The sequence below is a fragment of the Chlorocebus sabaeus genome, chromosome 3 (assembly GCF_047675955.1).
Source record: "Chlorocebus sabaeus isolate Y175 chromosome 3, mChlSab1.0.hap1, whole genome shotgun sequence".
Lineage (NCBI taxonomy): Eukaryota > Metazoa > Chordata > Mammalia > Primates > Cercopithecidae > Chlorocebus > Chlorocebus sabaeus.
This window is the reverse complement of record NC_132906.1, coordinates 31,661,597-31,676,239: the sequence shown is the minus strand read 5'-3', so window position 1 is coordinate 31,676,239 and position 14,643 is coordinate 31,661,597. Positions and strand designations below refer to the sequence as shown.

The 14,643-nt window shown below is 37.8% G+C and overlaps 1 long non-coding RNA gene across 2 annotated transcripts in view; it reads right to left on the bottom strand.

Annotated features, from left to right (window-relative positions):
- Positions 1–4,422: 4,422 nt before the first annotated feature.
- LOC119620064 (uncharacterized) overlaps positions 4,423–14,643 on the bottom strand; it is a 73,293-nt gene continuing 63,072 nt past the window's right edge. Inside the window, exons 3-6 of one of the 2 annotated variants that reach the window (XR_012092663.1) lie at positions 12,310–12,398; positions 11,335–11,398; positions 5,423–5,603; positions 4,423–4,670 (exon numbers count right to left, since the gene is read on the bottom strand). This is a non-coding gene — a long non-coding RNA (uncharacterized lncRNA). Of the gene's footprint in view, positions 5,604–11,334; positions 11,399–12,309; positions 12,399–14,643 lie in introns of both variants that reach the window. The other variant, XR_005236452.2, reaches the window with a different exon arrangement.

Here is a 14,643-nt window from a genome sequence, read left to right as displayed (position 1 = left end):
AAAAGATAAAAACAATTATATGATACTTGTAAGAAATGCATTTTTAATATAATGAACAGACTGAAAGTAAATAAAGAGAAAAGGACACACAAACAGTAAGCATAGAGTGGAGTGACTGTTTTTACCAGATAAAATATATTCAAAGACAAAAATTATTCTCAGAGGAAAAAAAGTCTGACACAGAAGGCCATATAATATATGATTACATTTATATGAAGTGTCCACAAAAGGCAAATCTGAAGAGACAGAGAGTGAATGAATGGTTTGCAAGTGCTTGAGAAAGTAAATAATGGAGAAATACTGCCAATAGGTACAGAATTTATTTTAAGAATGACAAAATGTTTTGAAATTAGATACTATTGATGGATGTAAAACTCTGTGAATATACCAAAACTAACTGAGCTCTGCACCTCAAAAGAGAAAAATTTATCATATGTGAATTATATATCAATACATCTATTATTTTAAAAGTATTCTGAGAGTAAATGTATAACTCATAATAATAAAAGGGTCAATTTATCATAAAAGACAGGATAATCATAAATATGTTTGTACTAATTAAAGAGCTTTAAAATACATAAAACAAAAATATTACAGTATTTAAGGGAGAAATAGACAACCTCACAATCATTGTTAGCTATTTAAAGACCCTCCTCTTACTTGATAAAACAACTAGACAAAAATACAGCAACAATATAAATGATCTGAACATTATCTAACACATTAAATTAATAGATAGACAACTGATGATAGATGATAGATTCGAGAGAGAGAGAGAGAGAGAGAGATAAAAGAAGGGAGGGAGGAAAGGAGGAAGGAAGGATGGAAAAAAGGAACTATACCCAACAGCAAAATACTCATTTTTTAGAGTACTTAAGGTGCTTTTCCCAGAATGTATCATATAATGTGCCATAAAAGAAGTCTCAATACATTTAACAATACTGAAATCACACAAAATTTGTTTCTGAACCTCAATGAGACTAAATTGGAAATCAATAGCAATAATATAACTAGGAGAAATATAAATATTTGACAATTAGAGAACATACATTCAAACGATAGGTGCATTAAAGAAGACACTCAAGAGAAATTATAACATCATTTAAACTTAATGACAATAAAAATATAACATATCAGAATTTACAAAATATAGTTAAAGCAGCATTTACAGAGATATTTATACATGTAAATGTCTATGCTAGAAATAAATTTTAGAAGATAATTATTTTAATTCCCATCTTAAAAACTAGACAAAGAGAAAAATGAACCTAAATGAAATGGGAAAAAGAAAATAATAAAGGAAGAAATCAATGAAATGCAAAAGAAGAAAAACAATAGATTATTATCATTAAAACCGAAGTTAGTTATCTCAAATATAAGTAAAATTAAAAATCACTTGTCTATGCTAATAAAGAAAAGAGGGTCCAGGCACAATAGCTCACACCTGTAATCCCAGCACTTTAGGAGGCTGAGGTGGGCAGATCACTTGAGGTCAGGAGTTTTAGACCAGCCCAGCTAACATGATAAAACCCAGTTTCTACTAAAAATACAAAAATCACCTGGGTGTAGTGGCACACACATGTAATCTCAGCTACTTGGGAGGCTGAGGCAGGAGAATTGCTTAAACCTGGGAGATGGAGGTTGCAGTGAGCCAAGATTACTCCACTGCACTCCAGTCTGGGTGACAGAGCAAGACTCTGTCTCAAAAAAAAAAAATAAAATAAAGGAAAAAATAAAAGAGAAACACATGTCAGAATATCAACATAGAAAGAAGGTACATCAGTACAGATCCTACATACAATGAAAGCACAATAATGGAATACTATAAACAACTTTATGTAACATATTAACATCCTAGATGAAATAAATTCCTTAAGGTCATAAAGTACCTAATTCAACCAAAGAAAACACAAAATCCTTGAATACCTTATATAAATTAAAGAATGAATGTATAATTTTAAAATCTTCCCACAAAGAAAACTCCAGGATCAAGTAGCTCTGCTGTTGAATTCTATCACATATTTTTAAACCAATTCTAGACAAACTCTGTCAGAAAATAGTGAAGAACACTTCCAAAATTCCTTTATCTGGACAGAGATCCCTAAATCAGAAAATATTATAAGAATTATAAAAGTATAAACCAACATCCATCATGAACATGACTGCAAAAATTTTGAACAAAATTTACAAATCAAATCCAACAGTATAAAAACAGATAAAATGCATCATGACCAAGTGAGACTTATCACAGGAATGGCTAAGTAGGTTTAACGTCTGAAAATCAATGTAATTCACGGTATAAAAAGCATAAAGGAGAAAAACTATATAATCCTTTAAATTTTTTTAGTGGCTTAAATCAACACACATTTATTATTTTATGGTTCTGGAGGTTAGAGTCTCACCAGGCTCAAATGAAGATGTCACCAAGTCTAATAGCTTCTGATGACTCCAGGGGCATTTCCTCGCCTTTTCTAGCTCCTAGAGGCCACCTGCACTCCTTGGTTCCTGCCCCCTCCCCCATCTTCAAAGCTGGCAGCACAGCACCTCCAAATGTCTCTCTCTGACTCTGAACCCTGCCTCTGTCTTACAAGGACCTTTGCAATTAAATGCTCATCTCTGCATCTCGGGATCCTTAATCATTCATATTGCACATTCCTGTTACTGTGGGAGGTGCCTATTACAGGCTCTAGGGATCAGGCATGGACATTTTAGGAGGTCATTATTATGTTTACCACCATACTTCTCTCAAGGGGCTCCAAAGAAGAAAAGGCTTGGGAATGGGGCTGGACTAGGGCAGGGAGTTCACCCAATCAACAAGCCTCTATCAGAATTGGGAGTGCCACAGGTGTACCTATGGACAGGCTATGAAGAAGATGCTGCTGAGCAATTAACTCAAGCTCCATCTTAGAATATCTGGGTTTGGTGAGGTTTGACAGGCCCAGGAGGTACAAGCTGATGCTTACTGTGATCAGTGGTGAGTTCCTCATCAGTGGAGGTATTCAACTAGAGGTTATGAGATGTTTGACCCTGGTCATCTTTTTCTCCTTTTTAATTTATTTTGAAATAATTTTAATTGCAAAACTAGTACAGAGAGTTCTCATACGACGTCACCCAGCTTCTCCTAATGTTAACATTGCATGTAACCACAGTACACTGACACTGACACACTTTAACTCACTACTCTGCAGATGCCAGTGGAGTTCCACCCATTTACCCCCAAAATGTCCTTTCTCTGGTTGGAGACACCACCCAGGGTCCCACATGCATTTGGTTGCCATGCCTTCTTAGTTCCTTCCAGTTCAGTACAGTTCCTCGGTCTTTCATCGCCATGACACTTTTGAGAAGGGAGCATTGGCCTGTTATTTTACGAATGCCCATGAATTTGTGATTGAAATTTTTCATGAACCTTTCAATAGATGCAGAAATAGTATTTGACATGAGTTATAATAAGTATCTGAAAATGAAGAATAGGAGGCAAGTTTCCCAACTTATTTAAAGACAGCAATGAAAATCTGCAGCTAATATCATACACAGCTGTGGCATATTCAAAAACTTTTAGCCAGGATCAGGAAAAAAGCATGGATTTCTGTTCTCCCCCACTTCACTTTAATATTGTACTGGAAGCACTAGCCAACTCAGTAAGGCCAGAAAAAGTAATAAAAAGAATAAAGATTGGAAAAATGGAATCACGCTGTTTATAGAGGACATAACTGTTTATAGAAAACCCTTTAAAAATCTACAGAAATATCTACTAGAACAAATAAGTGATTTAAGTGATATATCAGCATACAAGATCAAACAGCAAAACCAACTTAAGTTTACATATTAGAAATAAGAAATTTAAAAATAACCTTTAAAAATGCAACTATTAGGCTGGGTGTGGTAGCTTATGCCTGTAATCCCAGCACTTTGGGAGGCCAAGGCGAGTGGATCACTTGAGTTCAGGAGTTCGAGACCAGCCTGGCCAACATGGTGAAACCCCCGTTTTGACTAAAAATAAAAAAATTAACAGGGCGTGGTTGTGAATGCCTGTAGTCCCAGCTACTTGGGAGGCTGATATGGTAGAATCACTTGAACCCAGGAGGTGGAGGTTGCAGTGAGCCAAGACTGCACCACTGTACTCCAACCTGGGCAACAGAGTGAGCCTCCATCTAAAAAGAAAGTAACTATTGCAATAGCAGGAAAAACAAGTAAATTTAACAAAAGATTTCTAAGAACTGAGTGATGAAAATTACAAAAAAATTGCAAATAAAAATTAAAGACCTAAAAAAATGGAGAGACATACTATGCTCATGGTTCAGAAAACTAATATTAGTAAGATGGCAATTCTCCACAAATTGGATATATAGGTTCAGTGTAATTCTAATAAGATCCTAAGAGGCTTTGTTGAATAAATTGACAAGTTATTTTATACTTTACATGAAAAGAGAAAATAACCTAGAATAGCCAAAAACAATCATGAACTCAAGAGTAAGCTTGAAGTGTTAGCTTTATTTGCCTTCATTACTTAAAACAAAGCTGTAGTACTCATGTCAGTGTGGCATTGGTATAAGTTGAGAATCCACAAATAAACTCACACATTTATGGCCAATTTATTTTCAACAAAGGCACTGAGGTAATTCAATGAAGAAAAAGTCTATTCAATAAATTGCACTGGAACAACTGGATATCTGTAAGAAAAAAATAATAATAAACCTCAACCTGGGTTACACAAAGATGTCTTAGACAAGACACAAAAGACTACTAAAATAGTGATAAATGAAATTTCATAAAAATTAAAACCTTTTTCTCTTTGAAAGACAGTTACAGATCATATAACTGGCAATAGGAAATTGGAATTCCATTTTAGGTATCTTAGACCCTAAAACCCTAGCCTTTTTCACCACTCCAAGTGGTCTCTAGTACTCACTCCGGAGTAAGGTAGTCTGGTCAGAAATAAACAGCATATATCAGCATATATATCTAAAGAAGCCTAGGAAATATTTGATATAATGAGTCAAAGATCAATGATATTAGCTAACATATGTATTACATAAAACTGAACTTTCTGGAAACTTTCTGTGTAGTGTAAGAAAGTAGATACCTTTTGCTTCTTCATATTACGTAGATAACCAATAAAAATGATGACATACAAAAGTAAGAAAGGCACCCAGAATGGAAATAGCACTGACTGAGCAGGGATCTGGACCCTGGTCTTAACTCCTTACTGACAAGGAGTATGACCTTAAATTTCTACACATTAGATTCCCTCTACCTAAAATACAAAGGTTAACTTAGAAGGACAAACCCTCATGCTCCTTTCAGATTCATAATGTTAGAAAAGATTCTCCAATCCTTTAGTCAACAACTTTTATTGCCAAGTTCTAACTGTGCATAGTTCCTCAGGTTGAGCGAGGAGTGTTAGCACAAACAGAGTCCGAACCCCAGATCTGAATTCAGGACCATCACGATGGCTGGCGCTCCCCTTTGGCAGTTGAGCTGCATAGTCCCTGCTGGGGCACCGTCTGTCACAGCCCTACGAAGCCAGAGGATAAAAGGTGGGAAATGTTCACTAGCTGTGGTGTTTTATGTGGTGGGTTATTTTTCACCAGCTGCAGATGGCTCTGCAAGAAAAAAAAAGAGAGGGCATCTCAGTGACTGGCAAATCGCACCCAACAGCTTCACCAGAGATGAATGAGCTCTCTGTCTAACTGGGAGCTAGGCCTGGAGATTCACTTTGGGGAGAGTCCAGCCTCCTCTATATTTTCTGACAATCTCCATCCAAAATCCCCACAGGCCTGTGGTGTCTAGTACTGCACAATCTCACAGCCCCCATGTACTCAATTCACAATGATTAATGATGCAATGCAGTGCCTCAGACTCATCCACCCATTCTAGAAGTCCCTATAAAATAGCAGTTTGTACCTGGCCCACAGTAGGTGCTTGACAGGATATTTATCCAAATGTATTACATTGAAAAGTCCTTCACGTCTATCATTGAAAACTACAGATGGAGCTTGTTCTTTCACCTCTGTCAAATATTTTCTGAAAATAAAGCTATTTAAGCATATGAGGTTGAGCCTGATTCTATCTGATTGTCACTGTTGTTCCAAGTCGTCTTCCATTGTCCCAAATTCCTGCTTTAATTTTGAGCTAACTGAAATTGACCTCTTGTGCATCCAACACAGCTGGGGTAATGAGAAGTTCTAAAATTAACAATAACAGAGTTAGGGCTTGACCTAGCCATTAAATGGTGAAATTTGTTTGGGGCATCCAAAATATTTCCTTTTTGCATCAGCCAAAACACCACTGGCTGCTCTTTTTCACTTCTCTTCAAAAACTTGCTTTCAGAAAAAGCTCTGACATCCATCATATATACCATAGCATAAGTTTGTCAATGTGATGGAATTCTGAGGAAATTTACATCCTAAGGCATAATTCTAAATGTTTCATGAAAACTTTAGCCAACCAAATAAGCAATTCAGTTGGGAGAATTCAGGGAGAGGTTCTGTTTTTTTTTGTTTTGTTTTGTTTTGAGACAGAGTCTCACTCTGTCACCCAGGCTGGAGTACACTGGCACAATCTCGGCTCACTGCAACCTCCGCCTCCCAGGTTCAAGTGATTCCCCTGTCTCAGCCTTCCGAGTAGCTGGGATTACAGGCGTGTGCCACCACACCCTGCTAATTTTTGTATTTTTAGTGGAGACAGGGTTTCGCCATGTTGGCCAGGATGGTCTCGATCTCCTGACCTCGTGATCCGCCCGCCTTGGCCTCCCAAAGTGCTGGGATAACAGGCGTGAGCCACCGTGGCTGGCCCTGTTTGTTATATCATAGAGACTATGTTACCTAAAAGTAAAATAGGCCTTAACTTTTTGTGTACTCTCCTCCACTACTTCTTTTGACCTTTAGCTACCCATACACCTGATTCACTGTGTTAATGATTTTGATGCTAAAAGGTGAAATGGATGGCTAATGACTTTAAAAAGCTACTACCAAGGAGTGACTAACGGTCTGGAAAGACACAAGCAGACAGCATCATGAAATACACCTGTGCCTTCAAAGAGTTAATGTATTTCTGAAGGTCTCCTCCGCCTTAGAAAGATATTCCTCACTTTGAAGTAGAAAAAAATCTAGGCGTACCTGAGGAGGAATGCTAAAAGAAGAGAGGCTGCTTTTAGGAGATATTGAACTCCAAATTTTAAATGATTTAAATGCAATCCCCATGTGCAGCTGCTAAACCAAAGCACCTCACCCCAGGGAAGAGATGAGAAATTTTGAGGGCAATTGAACACTGAGAATTCTCATTGTGGCTTAGCAAAAAGTGACTTAGCACATGTGTTTCAGTAATTATGAAGCGTCAGAGTGCTCACTGGCTCTGAAACACAGTCACAAGTATGACAACTCAGGTGCTGGTGTAAGAGGCAATCAGATGAGGCAGGAATGAACACCTTTTGCCTTTGCAATCTGCTCATGCTCTGGGCAACTTTTCTTCTGGGAATGGATGTCTGGGTTGTGCACTCACACCAAGATTATTCATTACTTTTTAAGATTAGCTGTGCAGAGCTAATCAGGGGAAGAAGAAAGGTAGAATATTTATTAGGTAACCACCATGTATTCAGCGCCTATTAGGAACCTGGAATTTTACATATACTCCTTAAAAACAAAAAGTAAAAAAAAAAAAAAAAAAAAAAGTGAGATCTCACATACATTACAGAAAGATATAGAAACTGCAAGCTCCTCTGTCACTCTGCACAAATCATAAAATACAATGTTGCTAGGCACTCAGAGGGCCTCTGCAGATCCGTGCCTTAGAACCACCTACCTCTCCCCTAAAGGTTAGCCTCATTTATGTCACTCCTTTTACCATATATATTCCTTGTAAACATGCATTTATAAAGGCTTGGTTTCGTTGTGCTTGTTTCTGAATTATATATAAAAGGAATTAAGCAGCATGAACTCCTTTGTATCTGGCTTCTTTCATTCAGAACAAAGTTATGTTTATGATGTTCGTGTTTTTGTTTATAAATGTAATTTGTTCATTTCATTGCTGTCATATTATATTACATGACTATATCACAATTTGTTTATTCAACTGTTGATGGGCTTTGGGTTAGAACTACTATAAATAATCAGCTATGAACATTCTTATACCTGTCTTTTGAGGCATGTGGGCATGCATTTTTAGATATATACCTAGTGGTAGAATTGAGGGTCATGATAGACTAAGGGCCTATATGGTCAAGTTAGTGTAGACAAGTAAGTCCATTATGTTATTCACACCTACAGACATTTATGGAAACTATACACAAGTAGTTTGAAATCAGGAATCATCCAACTGATAATTATCTTGAATCTCATGCAATGTACTATAGTAGACCTGCAAATGGAAAACTCACAAATGGTGACTAAATCAGAACCAACAAAAGTCATTCATTCATTTATTAGACTTTTTTCATTGAATACTAGCTATGTACTACATACTGTGATAGGAGCCTGCATTGTTCTCTGTAGAGTAGGACTTTCTAATAGAAAATAAGAGAATCCCTTTTCGGCCGGGCGCGGTGGCTCAAGCCTGTAATCCCAGCACTTTGGGAGGCCGAGACGGGTGGATCACGAGGTCAGGAGATCGAGACCATCCTGGCTAACACGGTGAAACCCCGTCTCTACTAAAAAATGCAAAAAACTAGCCGGGCGAGGTGGTGGGCGCCTGTAGTCCCAGCTACTCGGGAGGCTGAGGCCGGAGAATGGCGTGAACCTGGGAGGCGGAGCTTGCAGTGAGCTGAGATCCGGCCACTGCACTCCAGCCTGGGCCGCGACAGAGCGAGACTCCGTCTCAAAAAAAAAAAAAAAAAAAAAAAAAGAAAATAAGAATCACAGAATCGCAGCAGTGTATAACTGAAAAGAGATACTATAGTTGAGGCCATTTATTAAATAATGAAATTCAGAGCCACAGAGAAGGAAAGGAATTTATTCAATGTCTATAGAGAGCTGTAGGATCCAGGTCTCTTGGTTCTCAGATCCAGAGAAATCTTTTCTGAGAAGGAAGAGTGGGGTCAAGGAAAGGAAAGTTGTGTGCTCATATTAATTAAATTCAACTGTTTCTGAGATTCTATTTTCCCTTTCTTCTCCCTTTTAAAGGTTAAAATAAGAAGTAGACAACTGACCAAGGTACAAAGTTTGTTTCTTCTCTCAGTCTCCAAAGACTTTGCCTCTGACATGGTCTACATCTTCCTTCCCCAGGTACCTATTCTAGCAACCCTGAGGTGCTTAAGAAACTCAATCCAACTCTTCTATAACATCTATTGATTTTGTTAATAGTCCAAAAAGCCTTGCCTTCTAAGCCTCGCCCACCATGTTGCCACAGCAGCTATGGCATGAAAGAACCACAACTGCAAGAAAGTAATGCACCTTTCCCAGATCAGATACAAGCTTTCTGGCAAATGAGATTTACATGGTCACTTTAGCCTCATTAAACCTAGTTCAGTTTGTACCTTTCCATACATTTCTCAAAAAGTTTTGAACAGTTACAATTCAGTAATCATAGAAGCTTCATTTTGACCTATTTTTCTTTAAGAAAAAAATAGGACAATGCTATTTTCTTCCAAGACATCATTAGTACTCTTGGGTTTCTTCTCACTAAAAATTGGAGAGTTCAATATTCTGTTCAATGGTAGAAAGAGCATGGGAACTAGGGGACAGAATACATGATTTATATCCAGGCTTCCAGACAAACCATCACCTCTGTCTCAAGGTTGTTTATTATGTATAATCCATTTGAAAAATTGTTTAATAGTAAGTGCTTAAAAATGTTACCCCCTTTCTGTTTTTTCCTTTATTTATTTTGGCTTAATTGAGTTCTGAAACAAGTGCTAATTTAACTCCTCAGAATAAAAAGACTGCAAGGTCTTGTCAAGCTCTGTATGATTCTGCAGAAACAGTGTTGTGTCTAGTTCCAATGGCAGCTACAGTCCCCAGCCTGAATGCAGCAATGTATGAAAAGGAGCATAACTATCTCTGGGAAGACCAAACTAAATTCAGCTTCTCTTGATGACAAATCTCCACTTTGAGAATCTGCTTCTTAAAACAACTATGTCTTTTCCATGTTTATTCTTCTTCTACCTCCCCAGCATTTCTTTTTTAAAATCTGGGGAGTCTCAAAAAGATATGAGGAAGTTCTTTTTAATTCATCTGTCAGAGTGTTATTACCCACTACATAGAGTCTCATAAGTTGTACCCCATAGAGCAGGCAATCAAAGATTCAAAAATGACATGTTTAGCTAAGCATTTTTAGCTCTGGGCTAAAAATCAATACTGGAAAGTGCTGGAACATGGCTCATCTTGCTGTGAAAACACTCAATCAGGGCTCAACCTACAGCAGAGTTAAATTAGTAGAATGCTTATCTTTCAAAGTGTTCAATTGGGAGTACTCAAATTTTGATGCATTTTAGTTGGGTACTAATTAGCAACTAGCTGACTGCTAAATGGACTGTCACCTTTCCTTTCAACAATTCACTGAAAATTAGTCCCTCAACGTTATTTGAACACAGAGGAAATGGGTTGGGAGGGCTAGAGTTAAAGATGGGATTTCATTTGGTGCATTTATGTGAGAACTTTTAGTGTGCTGCTGGTATTTAAGGACTTCAGTAAATGCAAAAGAGGGGAAAAGGTTGGGAATGACAGACAGTGAGTTCTGCTCAGCAGGCGTTGACGCTGTAGTCAAAGTATGAATGGATCTAGTTCTTTTTAAATGTTAATAAGCTTCTACACTGGAAAGGATTTCATATGTAGTTGCTATAATATCAGGCACTGGCCTATTCTGTGGTTGCTGAGGTAGCTTGGGTGTTTGAATTATTGCCAATATTAGGTGAGAAGGAATTCAAAAGAGATGTTTAAATGTTAATACAAAAAAAATCCTACATTTGAAAAGTAAATGTAAACTATAGGTATTTTCTTCACATCTGTTTCTTAATTGTATTATTTTGATATAGAATTGACTTTCAGTCCATCATGACATTAGCTATCTTAGTAACAGAAAATGCATGAAAGGCAAGCATAAGCATGGGCTGAGGTAAGTAGGATCTCTACTTTCCAGTGCTTAGAGAAAAGTGTTTTCCTGAGTATGTAGTCATTTTATTGCAGGGTTTAGATCTCAAATCTTCACATTCTTCCCTAACTTCTTAGACAGCAAATGTCAAAGAAACAAAGTGATGTGAGAGGAGGTGGAGTGATAATAATTTGGATCTAATAAAAATTAAATGATAATTGTCTTGGCTTCCAGAAAAAAAGTCAAACCTATCCTAGGCAGAGTTTAATATTGGAATTATAACAACAAAAAATTGACTCAATATGCTCTTACCAGATGTATGCCAGGGTCTAGACGCCAAAGTCACCCCGGCCAGAAACGGTCCCTACCCAGTCATCTAGAAAAAAGAAAACAAATAGCCGTTGGAGAGAAACTGATTGCATTAGTCCAAACCCTGAGTCCAGTAAAACAGAGAAATTAGAGTTTATTGATGTTGAGCAACAGCATTGAGCATTTCCCATAAGACCTTCTGAACAGGGTGATCTTAACTCTCAGGCTAAGAGACCTATAATTTTAGGTGTATGAAACAACTCCTGGTACAGAAACTTAATTGTCAAGAGAGTGAAGGCAGATCTATCATGTGGGAAAATGGAGGACAGAAAGTATAAATTACAGGATTATATAAATGTATAGATTCCATGAAATACAAATGATGATGGGTTTTGGAAATAAAATAGCAGATTAAAGTTTATCTTAAAAACATGTATGATACCAAGCTTAAAATAAACCTTGAAAAAGAAGGGTAATGAGAAGGCGTATGTCCTGCCTAATAATAAAACAAATATAACTGTGACAGTAGAATTCTTATGTTTGGCCTGTGAGCTAAGAATGTTTTTTGTTGTTTTGTTTGTTTGTTTGTTTGTTTTACATTTTTGAAGCTTTGGTAAGAGGCGAGGGAGGGAGTGGAGGAAGAATCAATGCAACAGAGGTGTATATGGCCTACAAAGTCTGAAATATTCATTGTCTGCACCTTTTCTGAAAAATATAACCTTCAATTTATAATGTATATATACATTATTTATATTTTTAAAATATATTTTATAATATTTTTTTTAATTGACTGCCTAGTCTCTCTGCTGGAGGAAATGAAAGGAAAAGTCAGTTACCTATGTAACAGTGATCTGCGAATCTTTACTCGGGGCAAACACTGAAATAATAGGATACCTTTTTCTTCCTTTACCAGCTCCACATACTCACTGCTAAGAAAGATGACCTACATTCCAAAGGACTGGATCGAAGGTTACATACCAGGTATGAGACAATAATCATTGGAAATAAAAGCAGGCCCCAGGACAGCTGATATCTCTCCTCTCTCCTGAAGAGGAAGTTGAAGTGAACTGAAAAGGAAAGGGAGAGGGTCGGGATTTGTGGAGAAAAAAACAAAATATTTGCTCCTCTTGATGACTCCAGCTCTCCTAGGATGTGCCTTTCAGGTCCTTCTCAAAGTTTGGTGGTTCCCTGGGACACAAAAGACCACCATTTTGTTTCTCATTTACTCCTCCATAGACAAGAAAGATATTGGATGGGGTGTACTGGGAGAAAACAGAGCAGTGGGAAGAGCAGACCGCAGACAGTGCCAAAGGAAGACGCAGGACTCAGGAATATATTCCTCCCTGCCCTTACTCCCAGCTCAAGGCACAGATCCATGCATTTCTATACCTATGGTGTGGGCCCAGAGCGAGCCAGCGGAATTCAATGAGGTCACGAGGAATAAGTTAGCCTCCGTTGCTATCCCTATCCAAAGGTTGTCTGGCATAGCAGGAAAACTCCTACAGCAAAAATAAGAGGAGGTATGCTTGTGGGAGCAAAGGACTGAGTGAAGAGAAACTGAGCCTTTTTAAAATCACCAGTAGGTGCAGGAGGGTGTCCAGGCAGCCAGGACACTTAATGGGCCACCCCTTAGAGCTAACAGTAAAAAGTGATTGGGGGCAGCCAGATGGCAGCATGAAAGCTGTGTGCTGTTGAAAATGGGATACTAGTAAGTGGAAAATGACCAGAAAAAGAGAACAAACCACTTCATCGAAACCTCTGCCCAGGTGTTTTCTGTATATTTAGAGGTTTCTGAATTGCTGATGCTTATCCACTTAACAATAATAAGCAACAACTTAATAGTAGCTAACTAGTAAGAACTAAACTACCCTGTTGGAAGAACTAGATAAACATTACTTACGGGAAAGGAATCACTATTATGCTCTCTCTCTCTCCTTCTCAACAGGTCAGCCTCCTTCCTACATATTAGTTATATTTAGAGTGACCACAGAATTTATTTGGAAACTTTTGAGAGTAAAGAGTATGTTACTAATGATTTTGCCAGAACCAGGAATAAACAGATTCTGTCTGGAGCAACCAAGAATGCATGGTTACCCTAGCAATATTTGTGCCCTTTCATTTTCACAACCACAGGCTTCGTAACAATAAAAGCTGTCACAAGGAAGTGCCTACAATGTCAGGTGCTTTACCTATGTTGTACCATATTATCCTCAAAGCTACCCTATCAAGTAGGTATTATTTTCACAGTTTTATAGAAGAGGAATCTGAAACTCAGAAAGGTTAAGTAACTTGCCTAAGGTCACACAGCTTTGATCCAACAAGAGAAGATTTTATCAAGCCTGTAATATACATGAAGTCTTTTGCTAGCTGTTTCCACATTTGATATGCCATGTTAATACTTAACCTTTGAGAAGTGGGTAAGGATGTATCTTTACAGATGAAGAAATAACATTTCAGAGGAGTTATTATGTTATTCAAATTCAACCAATCCAGGAAGTGCAGAAGTCCAGGTTGAACCCAGGGCTCTCCGAACCTGATGTGTATAGGGTTCTCAGCTTCCTATGCTGCCCTTCAAGGGGCTGAAAGGGAATGTTCTCAGTCTTTAATTGCTGAAGCCTAGTTTGGTTTAAAAAAAAAAAAAACAGAGTGAACAGACAACCGATGATGAAGTTCAGGTTTTCCATTACTTTTATCATTGGAGCTTTGTACCTGTCAAAGATACATTTGTTTAAGATGCCTAGAAAAAAAAGCCATGCTAAATTATCAGCACCACAAATGAGGCATAAACCTGTAGCTCTCCATACCAGAACAAATCTCACTAAGATGCTACCAAAATTAGAGAGAATCATGTTTATGTGCAGTGTTCCCAGATAGCCTCCTGCAAGGCACACAGCGAACAGAATGCACTCATCCTTACCGACTCATATCCAGGCCTTTCAAATGACTTACATGGAACCAGGGTAACTACACACTCCATCTCTTCAACATTGAGATATGTAGCTGCAAATCCTTTTCGACCCTCAAGTAGATGAACGGTGTGCATACAAGCTATCTAAATTTGTGAGTAGCCAGAAAGAATTGAAGGTGGTCAGGAAGTGTGCAAAAATTAGAAAAACAGTGCCTCAGCCTGCCTTCCCTGGTGACCTGAAGGGAAATATAATAGAGTTAGTTTTTGTAACATGTCTTATTACTGTATTAGGATCATGTTAAGCATACTGTCAAAGCCTGATACAAGTGGGGTAATCCTAAAGAAAAGACTAGAAAAAGTCTAACAGTGAGTTATTTTCTGAGGGAAAATAGATATTCCCAGGA